Consider the following 15,927-nt stretch of genomic DNA (forward strand, 5'->3'; position numbering starts at 1 on the left):
AAACAGGGATATGCACAAACAAATAAAACACAAAACTGCAGTGAAATTAAGAAATTTGCCAGAATAATGAGTGGCCAAGCTCGTTCCCTCTTTAGAGCATCTGCTGTTTGTTCCAGCTCCACAGAAAGTTCTTTCTCCAGATTTTTGTATCTCTTGTGCCCTCACTTTATTGTTATTATCATTATTACCATCATCAGTTATTGTTATTGAAATATTACTTTCTCAGAGAGATTCTCCTATTTAGAGTTTCCCTCCAGCATTTTTACCAAGTTACTCTAAGCCTTTATCCTAATTTTAGATGCGTATTATCAGTATATCTGTCCCTACCTGAAATTATATTATAAATGGATTTATTTCTTAATTTATGACTTATTTATCACCATAGAATTAAGTTCCATAAAGGCACTAACTTTATCTAATTTGCCACCATGTTCTTAAGGTCCAGAAGAACAGCTGCTATGTAGGAAGTGCTTGCTATATTTTGGTGGGTGAATGAATGAATGAATCCCATTTGGCTCAGGATGGGAGGTGTGGCAGAATATCTATTTGGGAGGGTGTTAAAGAAGATATAAGAAGAGTGAAAAGTAACAGGGAATCCTTTTAAAATAAGAATGGGATCTCAGAGAATGTGTCTGCTCATGGAAAGGGCCCAGAAGAGACCCAGGTGGAGAAATTCCAGTCTTGAGGCAAGAATGGAGCCCCAGACAATAGAAGAGAGATGAACTCTTCTCTCTTAGAAGAAGAGAAGGGGTGTTTGGGGCAGGAGTCTTCATGCCTCTTCTTGGTTCCTGAGCTCGAGCAGCTGAGAATAGTGGGCCAGTTTGTACAGGTAGCCTTTGTGTGGCCTGGTGCTCAGAACAAGAGTGATGGATAGTTCATCTTCTAGTGCCCACAGGTGTGTTCTATCTGTTCCAAACCAGACCTCACCTGGCAGCCTGGTAAACTGAGGACTTCAGTTGCCCTTCACAGTGACTAGAGTCTCTTTTTCATCACCTGCTCCATCTCTTAGAACCAAGGAATCCCTGAGAGAAGTTTTCTGGCAGAGTACAGAGACTGAGGTGTGTCTCCTATTTTAAGTTAAGGGTAGGGGCTGTTCGGGAGGAATTTACTTTGTTATTTGAAGGCAGATATATAAAGGACAGTTTGTTCATCAGCCCTTTCAGCTGATGAGATGATTGGCGTTTCCACTGGCATCCTATCTGGTCAAACCTCACGGAACAAACAGTCCTGTCCTGGGGCATTATACCTGCCGTGACTATTTGCTGTTGATGTTGCAGGAGTGTCCCAGTTGCAGAATGCTGTAGTGCCTGTTCTGGTGTTGCTTGTGTGTGTGTGGTCAGTTGCTCAGTCATGTCTGAATCTTTGTGACTCTATGGATTGTAGCCCTCCTGGCTCCTCTGTCCATGGGATTCCCCAGGCAAAAATACTGGAGTGGGTTGCCATTTCCTCCTCCAGGGGATCTTCCTGACCCAAGGATCAAAGTTTTGTCTCTTGTGTCTTCTGCATTGCAGGCGGGTTCTTTACTGCTGAGACACCGGGGATTCCCATGCTGTGGTGCTGGCTTATGGTCACAATAAAGTTTAGATGCTGTTCTGTAAGTGCCAAAGAAATCGAATCCCAGACTTCAAGACATCATTCAAAAATTAGTTTCAGACTTTCATTATTGCCACTTGTATTTATGCAAACTAACTTGAACTTTCTGGATATAGTCCTAAGTCCCAAACCACTTAAGCCATGGCAATTTTCATCAGAAGGGATGTCAGGAAGGAAACTGGTTGAGATAAGCGAAACAAGCATGATACTTTTCATAAATAGTACTGAGCATTTTGGGCTTCTCCAGTGGCTCAACAGTAAAGAATCTGCCTGCAATGTAGGAGATGCAGGTTTGATCCCTGAGTCAGAAAGAGCCCCTGGAGGAGGGCATGGCAACCCACACCAGTATTCTTGCCTGGAGAATCTTATGGGCAGAGAAGCCTGGCAGGCTACAGTCCCTAGGGTCGCAAAGAGTCGGGCTCAACTGAAGTGATTGAGCACGTGCGCACACACTGAACATTTCATGTACAGCTCCATTGTAAAGCAGGTATGTGTGGGGCTTCTGAATCAACTCAAGGTTCTGAGAGTCAGCAGGGGAGATAAAAGATGGGTATGTAAAGAGAGAGTTTTTCCTCATTTCCATGAGAGGACAGTAATTGACAGTATGTGCTTACCAGAATTCTGACTCCGCAGGAAGTCTTTCTTCCCTGGGCCTGTATCATGTGGTCTTTCCAGGCCACCTGGAGGGAGGACCTGATGTTTGCTGAGTTCTTCGTCTGGGTCAGGATGCTTAGCACTTGATGTACACTATTCATCATCTTGTTAACAGCTAGTAGCGCCATTCTTTACCCCACTCTACTGAGCAGGAAATGGAATTTAGGAGGGATAGAGTTCTAGCTCTCCAGCTGCTACTGCTGCTGCTGCTGCTAAGTCGCTTCATTTGTGTCCAACTCTGTGTGACCCCTTAGGTGGCAGCCCACCAGGCTCCCCAATCCCTGGGATTCTCCAGGCAAGAACATTGGAGTGGGTTGCCATTTCCTTCTCCAATGCATGAAAGTGAAAAGTGAAAGTGAAGTCGCTCAGTCATGTCCGACTCTTAGGGACCCCATGGACTGCAGCCTACCAGGCTCCTCCGTCCATGGGATTTTCCAGGCAAGAGTGCTGGAGTAGGGTGCCATCGCCTTCTCCAGCTGTCCAGCTCTCTGGCTGGATGGGGGTTAAAAAAAAAAAAAAGGGAGGATTCCAGGGTGAGTCTTGAACTTCACCGTTCTTTGCTATGTCCTAACCTCTCCACCCCCTCCCACGCCTCACCCCTGGCTGTGGATGGTCAGTGCTGCTTTCTCTCCATCCTCTGAACTTGAGAGCAGAAGAGAGGCTACACAGCCCAGCCCAGAGGAGGTAGTGTGAACCCTAAGAAAAAGAGTGGTTCTATGATTCAAGTCCCCAAGGCAGGCTTTACAGACAGTGTACGATATCAGTAGTGTGAATTTGATTTGATAAAATAATTATATTTTACATTTAATCACCAAAGTAATCCTGAGGATTAGATTAAAAGGATATTATGATCATCTAACTTTTAAGGTTAAAAAAAAAATGAGACTTAAGGATACAGAGCTTGTGATAAGACATAAAGGCCTTTAGAATTTGTTCAGTGTTCAGAGGGAGATTCTATTTCTGTCTGAGACACACAAGGCAAAGTGGTATCCAGGTCCTTCTACATCCCCTCTATCAACCATCTATGCAGATGGCAGGTGCATCATAGCAATACAGCAGGTAAAAGGTCCAGGAAGAGTATCTGAGCTTTTCGTACATGATGAGATCACATAAATTGCCTATTGTGAGTGGATTACCTGACAAAAATTAAGCGCGATTTAAATTTTTAGTGGGCACTCAGAATTCAGTAAACAACTTCAATGCTGTCAAAGCTGTTTTCTGTATGTCCTATTACAGAGAATGAGGCACTTAATCTTTAAAAAGTGATCAATTAGTCTGGCTTACGTCACATCTTACTGACAATGCCTGCTACCAGCTGGCTGCTTCTGAATCTGTTTTTCTTCTTCTTATTTTGGAGAAAATGTTTGAAAGGAAAGGTAAAGAAAGTCTGAATACATTTCTATAACTCTTGAAATGTTCATTAGTCTTCTTGTGCTGAAGGCTGATCACACCTGTTTACTTCTGCCGCCTGAAAGGTTCCTTAGCTTTTTTCTCCTAGCCTGCAATGTCTGCTTAATGATGTCACAAACCTTTCTCAATACACGATGTCAACAAGATTCTTTGTCGCTTGGTAGATAATTGAGGGTGATTGGGAGTGGAGGGCAAGGCCAGGGCTGAGGGCCTGGATTCTGGTCCTGTACCAGCACCAGTTGAAGTGTTTCTAAGATGGTGCTTAAGGAAACCCATTCATGTGATTTTCATTTAGTCAGCCTTGAGTGATGCAAGAGCATCTGCAATTTTTTTAAAATGGTATTTATTTAGTTTTGGCTGTGCTGGGTCTTCTCTGCGGCGAGCAGGCTGTTTTCTTGAGTTGCAGCGAGCAGGGGGTTACTCTCTAGTTGCAGTGCACAGGCTTCTCGCTGCGGTGCCTTCTCTGGTTGCAGAGCACAGGCTCTAGGCTGTGCAGGCATCCGTAGTAGCACAGGCTACACTAAAGTGCAGGTTCAGTAGGCCCTCTGTCTCCACTTCGGTCAGCCTTTTCCGAGATTTTGTAAGTACCCTCTTTCTGCATTTAAACTCTTGGTGAGCCATCTAGAACAGTTTCTCTTTCCTGTAATGCAACCAGAAACACTCATTGCAAAGTAGGCTTTGTGGGAGCCTGATGCATGGAGCCTCATGCTCTGCTCTTAGTATCCATCCATCATTAGCCTGGGAGTGGGAAGGGCCGGCCCTGCCCCAAGGCTGCAGGGCTGCAAGGGCACAAAATACAGTGCCAAACTTGCAAGCTTGGACTCTGGTCCCACCGCTTACAACTTTTTTAACTTTAAACAAGGTAACCCCCTTGGATTTTTGTTTCCTTACTGTAAAAACAGACTGTGTGCTGTGTGCTAAGTCGCTTCGGTCCTGTCTGACTCTTTGTGACGCTATGGACTGTAGTCCGCCAGGCTCCTCTGTCCATGGGATTCTCTAGGCAAGGATACTGGAGTGGGTTACCATGTTCTCTTCCAGGGGATCTTCCTGACCCAGGCACTGAACCTGCATCTCTTATATCTTCTGCTTTGGTGGTCGGGTTCTTTACCACTAGCGCCACCTGAGAAACCCAAAAAATGGACTAGTAGATGGCTCAGACTGTAAAGAATCTGCCTGCAGTGTGGGAGACCTGGGTTCGATCTCTGGGTTGGGAAGATCCCCTGGCAACCCACACCAGTATTCTTGCCTGGAGAATCCCCATGGACAGAGGAGCCTGGCAGGGTACAGTCCATGGGCTCGCAGAGTCAGACATGACTGAATGACTAAGCACAGCACCATAAGTAATTCTACGTGACTTAGGTCATTGCTATACAGATATAATTAGGTGGGTATAGCATTGCTTTTAACAGCTGTGCTTGTGCTTAGTCTCTCAGTCATGTCTGACTCTGCGACCCCATGGACTGTAGCTCGCCAGGCTCCTCTGTCCATGGGGATTCTCTAGGCAAGAATACTGGAGTGGGTTACCATACCCAGTATGTTTTAAATCTGAAGATTTTAAGCACTGGGGCTTCCCAGGTAGCTCAAGTGGTCAAGAATTTGCCTGCCCATGCAGGAGCAGCAGGAGAGACAGGATTGATCCCTGGGTCAGGAAGATCCCCTGGAGGAGGAAATGGCAACTGACTCCACTATTCTTGCCTGGAGAATCCCATGGACAGAGGAGCCTGGTGGGCTACAGTCCACGGGGTCGCAACAGAGTCAGGCACAGCTGAAGCGACTGGGCAGGCACGTGCTTCAAGTAACATGTGTTGTACCTTGTCACCAAGACTAGACTGAACCTGCCCAAAGGGTTCCAGACACTGGGAGCTGTTTGCTCACCACTGCACCCCCTCTTGCTAACAGAGCTTGATGAATGTTTATGAAATGGATAAATAGATACCAGGCAGCTTATATGCAGACTATGAGTTGCAGGTGAGGAAGTAAGAATAGACCAATGTTCGGTTTCACTCATGAGTGGCCAACACTCTGCTCTCTGGGGTGGGTGGAAAGTGTTTAAGGGACTCATTGATTAACTCCTGCCCCCTTTTGGTTGCTGACCTAATCAAGTGTTTGGAAGTTGTCAGTGCATTTTCTCCAGTAGATGTTTGAAGCACTCAATATATACTTTTCTTACCAAATCTTATTGATGCCATGAAGATCTGGTTGTTAGGAACCTGTGGCAGATGTATGAATATTATCTGGTTTTCTCACTTGTCTGTCTTGTAAAGTAGCGGAGAGTCACAGTTACCCTTGTATCAGGGTCTCCCCTGGACTTTGTAATAAGTACCCACTTTTCTTGTATGTCCCTATTTCTAACCAGCTCTGTGGGTGATTCTGAGGCACAAAGAAGTGTGGGAACCACTGGCCTGGTGGCTGTACACATTTTGCCTCGTAAGAAAATGTTTTTGCATGACCACCTTGCATGTTACACTTGTGTAACAAACAACATATTATATATATTTTTAATTTGCATTACATGAGAGCATTTAATTTGCATTACACAAGAACAATAAATGAGCATTAAATGTGCATTAATTTGCATTATACGAGAGCATTAAAGGAGCATAAATGTGCTGTATGACTCCCAGTTTACAAAAGAGGAAAATGATGAAGTCCATCTTCTTTCTCTAAAATACACTGGTATTTCTGTTGTGCATCTTGTGCATGTAGTTTCGGTTCAGCCTTTGTCATTAATTAGTTTTGTTATTTGCTTCTCTACACATCAGCTGCTCCACTTACAAATAACTTGAAGGTGGTCTGGAGTGAAGCAGTGGGGAAAGGGGAACCTGAGATTAGATGGGGAATGGGCTGGTTTTTTAATTGTTCTTGACTGAAAGAATACCATTGACAGGCAGGACACAGATTTTTGACTCATTTCTCAAGTTAAAAAAATGCAAATTCTTTCTTTTTCTATGACGACAAGAACAACAAAAACCTATGTCAACCGATGGTTGACATTTATCGAGCACTCATTTCAGGGCAGCCGTGGTGCTGAGAGCTTTACATTCTTTGTTGACTCCTCATAACAACCTCATGAGTCAGACATCATCATTGGTGCTGTTTGCAGAAGTTGAAACTGATGCTTAAAGAAGCTCAGTAGTTGCCTAAAGATACAGTCTAAGTGGGAGAGCTGTGGGCTCTCTCCAGAGGATTTAACCACCAAGGTGGTTTGTAAGGCCCTGATCCTTGACCAAAGCAGGATGCCTGCAGGAGGCGTCACTGAGTACAAGCAACTGGGTGAATCTCATTATGGGGCTTCCTGGGACCTGTGTAGGGCTTCCCTGGTGGCTCAGATGGTCAGGAGTCTACTCGCACTTCAGGAGATCCAGGTTCAGTCCCTGGGTTGAAGAGATCCCCTGGAGAAGGAAATGAAAACCCACTCCAGTACTCTTGTCTAGAAAATCCCATGGACAGAGGAGCCTGGAAGGCTACAGTCCATGGGGTGGCAAAGAGTTGGACATGACTAAGCGACTTCACTTTCTTTGGGGCGTATGTGAATTTATTAAGAAGAGAAAGGCTTTATGAATTGCTGTATTTTAACTGATATTTTAGGCAAATTTCTTGCATAGCTGAGACCAGAATTGAGAGAATTTTACCTAAAATTTCCAAAGCTTCCTTCTATTCCAAAAGTCCCCATAGTTTCCTAAATGAAAGGAAAAAAAAAAAAAAAAAAGGTTAAGTAAATAACATACTTCCTCAAACTTTAGCCTTTTTAATCTGTTCCTGACTAGTAGGCTGTCTAATCACCCGGAACTTTAGAGCTATTATCTAAACAATCCACATTCTGACTCCAGTAGTTTTCAAAGTTGGGAGAGTATGATAACCTTTTGATTCAGGAAGAAAATCTTAGAATTTCTATTTTTAACTGATCCTTCAGAAAGTTTATTTTCACGCATAAGACATAGTGTAGTCATATGTATGTTAAATCAATGACTAAATAAACAAATGTTTATTATGTGTATTCAAAAATGTTGAAGACAACCAATTTAGTCATTGCTCTTTTCTATTTTTTTAATTTAATTTTTATTTTATATTGGAGTATCGGGTGTGACTGAGCAACTAATGCACACATACATAGTTGATTTGCAATATTGTGTTAGTTTCAAGTATACAGCGAAGTGATCCCATTATACATATAATATATATCTATTCTTTTTCAGATTCTTTTCCCATTGATTATTATAGAATATTGAGTAGAAGTCCCTTTGCTATACAGTAGGTCCTTATTGATTATCTATTTTATATATAGTAGGGTGTGTATGTCGATTCGAAACTCCTAGTTTATCCCCTACCCCCACCACCTTTCCTCTGCGTGAAGCTGGTTTTCTCTATGGATAGAAGTACAGTCTGTGTTCCACTTATCTATTGCTAGCTAACAAACTACCCCCCAAACTGGTAGTTTAAAATGATATTAATATTTACGTTTCTCACAAAGCTGATGTTTGGGCAGGGCTCAGTGGTACCAGCCTGTGTCTGCTCCATCAGGATGGCTTGCAAGCTGGGCTGGAGGCTGTGCACTTACAGGCCTGGCCACTGATACTGCCTGGGGTCTGAGAAGACTCAAACACTTGCAGGCAAAAACAGCTGGGGCTTCTTGGTTCCTCTCTGTTTTCCTCGTTGGTCTCTCCATGTGACCTCTCCAGCGTGGCAACTTCAGCTTAGCTGGACTTTTGACAGAGCCACTCATGGTGCCCACAGGGCATGTCCCAAGGGAGAGAGCCGGGAGGGAGCCCAGTGACCTTTTCTAACCTAGCCTCTAAAGTCCTGAAGTCATCCAGGGTCACTTCTGCCACACTTTACTTTTTAGGAGTAACTCGCTGGGAATCAGACTTCATTTTTTGATGGGCGGAGTGTCAAAAGCTTTATAAACTTCTACACTTTCCTTAACCTGATGGGGATGGTGAAAGACCAGTAAGGTGAATGGATATCATCTAATGAAATCTGGACATTAAGCCACAGCCTGGATGTGAACCAGAGGGGCTGAGCTGAGTGGATTCCAGACTGAGTGAATTCAACCCACCTGTCCCCGTTGCCTTCCTGCATGTCTACCTCAGCACCCGCATAGGCCCTGGGAAACTCCACCAGGCTTCTAGCCTGGTCCAGAAGTATTTGAAAAGGCATTTGGAGGTGGGGATAGAAAAAATATCAAGAGTAGACTAGATGACACCCCATGAAGGGGAAAGAAGACTGGATTCCATTTTTCTATTCAGGTAGGTCTGAGAGAAGAGGTTGAGGGTCCTCCCGCCAAACTATCATGCATGTCAAAATGTCATCACTGATATGTGTGTTATTAAAAAAAATGCATATTCCTTCCTTCAAAAGGTCATGTCAGTCATAGGTATGTATGCCTATAAAAAATATGTATGTATGTGTGCCTGCTCAGTTGTGTTTGACTCTTTGCCACCCCATGGACTCCTCTGTCCACCTACCAGGATCCTCTGTCCATGGGATTTCCCAGACCAGAATACTGGAGTGGGTTGCCATTTCCTCTTTCAGGGATGCAATCTTTATCTCCTGTGTCTCTTGTTTTGGCAGGCAGATTCTTTACCACTGAAGCACCTGGGAAGCCAAAAAATTTGTATACTTTCTATCAAAAGGTTATTTCAGTAACAGATGTGTGTTCTAATGAAACTGTGTACTTTTGCTATAAACATTTCCTATTTGTAGGTTAGTTGATATTACTGAAACAAAAGTATAGCCAATGAACATTTAAAGTCACTTTCTTTTTTGCTCTTCACAACCCTTCTTTTTTTTCCCTCCTATTATTAATGTCTTTTTTTTAATGTGGTATATCTATTACAATTGATGAGTCAGTTTCAATACATTGTTTTTATACTTTGTATTGTCTTGACACATGTATAATGATACGTAAGCTAGTATCATACAGAACAGTGTTAATTACCTTAAAAATGTCCTGTGTTCCATCTGTTCATGGCTTCATTACCCTCAAACCTCTGGCAACCAGTGATCTTTTTGCCATCTCCATAATATTGCCTTTTCCAGAATGTCACATATTTGGAATCATATGGCAGTAGCTTTTTCAGACTTCATTCACTTACCTTTATGCATTTAAGCATATTCCATGTCTTTTTGTGGCTTGATAGCTCATTGCTTTTTATCACTGAATAATATTCTATTGTACACATACACTGGTTTGGTTATTCATTCACCCATTTGTGAATCTTGGTTGCTTCCAATTTTTGGCAATTATGAATAAACTACTATAAACATTTGTGGGCAGGTTTTTCTATGGACATAAACTTTCAACTCATTTAGGTGCATGCCAAGGAGTGCTATTGTTGATTATATAAAAAGAGTATTTTCAGTTTTGTAAGAAACTGTCAAAATGTTTTCCAAAGTGGTTGTGACATTTTGTGTTCCCACCAGCAATGAATGAGAATTCCTATTTCTCAACATTCTCACCAGTGTTTGGTATTCTCAGTGTTTTGGATTTCAGTCATTATTAACAGTTGTATAGTGGTATTTCATTATTTTAATTGAAGTCCCCTAAGGATATATGATGTAAGTATATTTGTGTTTGCTTCTTTGCCACCTATACATCTTCCTTGGTGAGGTTCCCAACACTTCTGATAAAATAAATTTATAACAAGTATTTGAGTAAAATCTCTTTTCTATAAATAATAAAACACTATAAAAGAATTCCTTCTTGATAACCTACTCCATTGAGGTGACTGAGGTTAAGTGCTTTGATTTGTGTAATTTTCATTTAATTCTTAATTTCTAAGAATATGTTTGTTCCTGAAATTATGCTAAATTCTGGGCTAAAGTCTAATAATGGCTTCATTTGACTTTGGATTAAGTAGCTTAAAAGAAGCCATAGAAGAATGAAGAAATTTGGAAGTTGTTCAAAGGAAAGTCTTAAAGATGATTAAAGAGTTGAGACATAAGACCCAAGAAAGTGTAATTTATTGAGATTATTCAACTTTTTCTTGATGTTTGCTTATTAGATTTTTATTCACTTATTTTTTAATTAGAGGATAATTGGCTTACAATATTGTGCAGGTTTCTGCCATACATCAGCATGAATCAGCCATAGGTATACATATGTCATCTCCCTCTAGAACCTCTGTCCCACTGCCCACACCATCTCATCTCCCTAGGTTGTCACAGAGTACTGGGTTTGAGCTCCCTGAATCATATAGCAAATTCCCACTGGCTATCTATTTTACATATGGTAATGTATATGTTTCAGTGTTGCACTCTGAATTCATTCCACCCTCTCTTTACCGCACTGTGTCCATAAGTCTGATCTCTATATCTGTATCTCCATTGCTGCCCTGCAAATAGGTTCATCATGCGAAGACTTAATTTTTTGGGGGGCTTCAAAATTACTGCAGATGGTGACTGCAGCCATGAAATTAAAAGATGCTTGTTCCTTGGAAGAAAAGTTATGAACAACCTAGATAGCATATTAAAAAGCAGAGACATTACTTTGCCAACAAAGGTCCATCTAGTCAAGCTATGATTTTTCCAATAGTCATGTATGGATGTGAGAGTTGGACTATAAAGAAAGCTGAGCACTGAAAAATTGATGCTTTTGAACTGTGGTGTCAGAGAAGACTCTTGAGAGTCCCTTGGACTGCAAGGAGATCCAACCAGTGAATCCTAAAAGAAATCAGTCCTGAATATTCATTGGAAGGACTGATGTTGAAGCTGAAACTCCACTACTTTGGCCACCTAATGTGAAGAACTGACTCATTAGAAAAGACTCTGCTGCTGGAAAAGATTGAAGCAGGAGAAGGGGCCAACAGAGGATGAGATGGTTAGATGGCATCACTGACTCAATAGGCATGAGTTTGAGGAGGCTCCAGGAGTTGGTGATAGACAGGGAAGCCTGGTGTGCTGCAGTCCATGGGGTTACAAAAAGTCAGACATGACTGAGCAACTGAACTGACTGACTGAACTTAAATAGGTTCATCAGTATGATCTTTCTAGTTTCCATATAATTTCTGACTTTTTAAACTCTTTATAATAGGCTCTAAGTTCATCCACCTCATTAGAACTGACTCAAATGTATTCCTTTTTATGGGTAATATTGCACTGTATATATGTACAACTTCTTTATCCATTCATCTGTTGATGGACACCTAGGTTGCTTCCATGTTATAACTATTATAAATATTGCTGCAGTGAGCATTGGGGTACATGTGTCTTTTTCAATTATGATTTCTTCATGGTATATGCCCAGTAGTGGGATTGTTGGGTCATATGGTAGTTTTATTCCTGGTTTTTTAAGAAATAAATAAAAGGAATCCAGATCGAAAAAGTATTAATACTCTTACTGTTGCATATGGCATGACAGTCTATGTAGAAAACCTTAAAGAAAGATGCAACCAGAAAATTGCTAGAGCTAATCAATGGATATAGTAAATTCATAGGATACAAAATTAATACACAGAAATCCCTAGCATTCCTATACACTGAAAAATCAGAAAGAGAAATTAAGAAAACAATCCCATTCACCATTGCAGCAAAAAGAATAAAATACCAAGGAATAAAACTACCTAAAGAGACAGAAGACCTGTATGCAAAAATTTATAAGACACTGATGAAAGAAATCAAAGGTGACACAAACAGATGGAGAGATATACCATGTTCTTGGAATGGAAGAATCAATACTATGAAAATTACTCTTCTGTCCAAAGCAATCTATTGATTCAGTGCAATCTTTACTAAACTATAAATGGTATTTTTCACAGAACTAGAACAAATAATGTCACAATTTGTATGAAAATACAAAATACCCTGAATGGCCAAAGCAATCTTGAGAAAGAAGAATGGAGCTTATCCATTCTTAGCCAGAAAGCAACTTTCCTGACTTCAGGCTATACCACAAAGCTACAGTCATCAAGACAGTACGGTACTGGCACAGAAACAGAAATATAGACTAATGGAACAAGATAGAAAGCTCAGAAATAAAATCCATGCACGTATGGGCAGTTTATCACTGATAAAGGAGGCAAGAACATACAATGGAGAAAAGACAATGTGTTCAGTGAATGATGCTGGGAGAATTGGACAGCTATAATGTAAAACAATGAAATTAGAACACCTCCTAACATGATATACAAAGATAAACTTAAAATGGAGGAAAGACCTAACTGTAAGACCATAAACTATAAATCTGTTAGAGGAAAACATAGGCAGAACACTCTTTGACATAAATCATGGCAAGATTCTCTATTACCCACTTTCTAGATTAATGGAAATAAAAAATAAACAAATGAGACCTAATTAAACTTAAAAACTTTTACACAGCAAAGGAAAATATAACTAAGGTGAAAAGACAGATTTGGGAGAAAATAATAGCAGATGAAACAACTGATAAATGACTGATCTCCAAAATATATAAGCAGTTCATGCAGCTCAACACCAGATTGTCAATACTGAAATCAGATTTATTATATTCTTTGCAGCCGAAGATGGAGAAACTCTATACAGTCAGCAAAACAAGACTTAGATTTGACTGTGGCTCAGATCATGAGCTCCTAATGGCAAAATTCAGGCTTAAATTGAAGAAAGTAGGGAAGTCACAGAGTCATTTAGGTATGGCCTAAATCAAATCCCTTATGATTATACAGTGGAGGTAATGAAAAGATTCAAGGGATTAGATCTGGTAGACAGAGTGACTGAAGAACTATGGACAGAGGTTCGTAATGTTGTAGAGGAGGTGGTGACGAAAACTATCCCCAAGAAAAATAAATGCAAGAAGTCAAAGTAGTTGTCTGAGGAGGTCTTATGAATAACTGAGAAGAGAAGCAAAAGGCAAAGGGGAAAGGGAAAGATATACACAACTGAATGCAGAATTCTGGAAAATAGCAAGGAGATAAGATAACCTTCTTAAGTGAATAATGCAAAGAAATAAAGGAAAACAATAGAATGGAAAAGACTATAGATCTCTTCAAGAAAATTGCAGATACCAAGGGAACATTTCATGCAAAGGTGGGCACAATAAAGGACAGAAACAGCAAGAACCTAACAGAGTCAGAAGATATCAAGAAAGAGGTGGCAAGAATACACAGGAGAACTATACAAGGAAGGTCTTAATGACTTGGATAAACAAAATGGTGTGGTCATTCACCTAGAGCCAGATATCTTAGAGTGTGAAGTCAAGTGGGCATTACTACTAACAAAATTAGTGGAGGTGATTAAATTCCAGTGGAGCTATTTCAGATCCTAAAAGATGATGCTCTTAGAGTGTTTCACTCAATATGTCAGCATATTTGAAAAACTGAACAGTGGCCACAGGACTGGAAAAGGTTAATTTTCATTCCAATCTCAAAGAAAATCAATGCCAAAGAATGTTCAAACTACTGTATAATTGCACTCGTTTCACATGCTAGCAGGGTAATGCTCAAAATCCTTCCTTCAATCTAGTCTTTAGCAGTATGTGAACAGAGAACTTCCACATGTACAATCTGGATTTAGAAAAGGCAAAGGAACCAAAGGTCAAATTGCCAACATCTGTTGAATCATAGAAAAAGCAAGGGATTCCTAAAAACCCATCTACTTCTGCTTCATGACTACACTAAAGCCTTTGACTGAGGATCACAAGAAACTATAGAAAATTCTTAAAGAGATGGGAATACCGGCCCACCTCACCTGCCTCTTGAGAAATCTGTATGCAGGTGAGGAAGCAACAGTTAGAACCAGACATGGAATAATGAACTGGTTCAAAATTGGGAAAGGAGAACTACAAGGCTGTTTATTGTCACCCTGCTTATTTAACTTCTATGCAGAGTCAGTTCAGTTCAGTCACTCAGTTGTGTCCGACTCTGTGACCCCATGGACTGCAGCACACCAGGCCTGCCTGTCCATCACCAACTCCTGGAGTTTACTCAAACTCATGACCATCAAGTTGGTGATGCCATCCAACCATCTCATCCTCTGTCGTCCCCTTCTCCTCCTGCCTTCAATCTTCCCCAGTATCAGGGTCTTTTCCAGTGAGTCAGTTCTTCGCATCAGGTGGCCAAAATATTGGAGTTTCAGCTTCAGCATCAGTCCTTCCAATGAATATTCAGGACTGATTTCCTTTAGGATGGACTGGATCTCCTTGCAGTCCAAGGGATTCTCAAGAATCTCTCCAACACCACAGTTCAAAAGCATCATTTCTGTAGTGTTCAGCTTTCTTTATAGTCCAACTCTCACATCTGTACATGGCTACTAGAAAAACCATAGCTTGGACTAGATGGACCTTTGTTGGCAAAGTAATGCAGGGTACATCATGCAAAATGCCAGACTGGATGAATCACTAGCTAAAATCAAGATTGCAGGGAGAAATATCAGTCACCTCAGATATGCAGATGATACCACTCTAATGGCAGAAAGTGAAGAGGAACTGAAGAGCCTATTGATGAAGATGAAAGAGGAGAGGGAAAAAGCTGGCTTAAAACTCAACATTCAAAAAACTAAGATCATGGCATCTTGTTCCATCACTTCATGGCAAATAACTGGAAAAAAGTGGAAACAATGGCAGATTTTATTTTCTTGGGCTCAAAAATCACTGTGGATTTTTTTAAAAATAGAGATTTTCATTAAAAAGCAGAGATATCGCTTTGCTGACAAAGGTCCGTATAGTCAAAACTTTTTTTTTTATTTTTATAATAGTCATGTACAGATATGTGTTTGACTATAAAGAAGGCTAAGCACCAAAGAATTGATGCTTTTGAATTGTGGTGCTGGAGAAGACTCTTGAAAGTCCCTTGGACAGCATGTAGATCAAACCAGTCAACCCTAAAGGAAATCAACCCTGAATATTCATTGAAAGGACTGATGCTGAAGCTCAAGCTCCAGTACTTTGGCCACCTAATGCAAAAAGTTGACTCACTGGAAAAGACCTTGGTGCTGGGAAAGATTGAAGGCAGGAAGAGAAGAGGGCAACAGAGGATGAGATGGTTGGATGGTGTCACCGATTCAATGGACATGAATCTGAGCAAACTCGGGGAGATGATGAAGGACAGGGAAGCCTGGCTTGCTGCAGTCCATGGGGTCAAAACGAGTTGGACATGACTTAATGACTGAACAACAACAGCATGCAGCTCAATACCAGAAAAAGAAACAACCCAATCAAAATGTGGTCGGAAAGCCTAAGCAGACATTTCTCCAAAGAAGACATACAGGTGGCCAACAAACACATGAAAAGATGCTCAACATCTCTCATTATTAGAGAAATGTTATGCAAAACTGCAATGAGGTATCACTTCACATTGGTCA

The sequence above is a fragment of the Bubalus bubalis genome, chromosome 10, assembly GCF_019923935.1.
Source record: "Bubalus bubalis isolate 160015118507 breed Murrah chromosome 10, NDDB_SH_1, whole genome shotgun sequence".
NCBI lineage: Eukaryota > Metazoa > Chordata > Mammalia > Artiodactyla > Bovidae > Bubalus > Bubalus bubalis.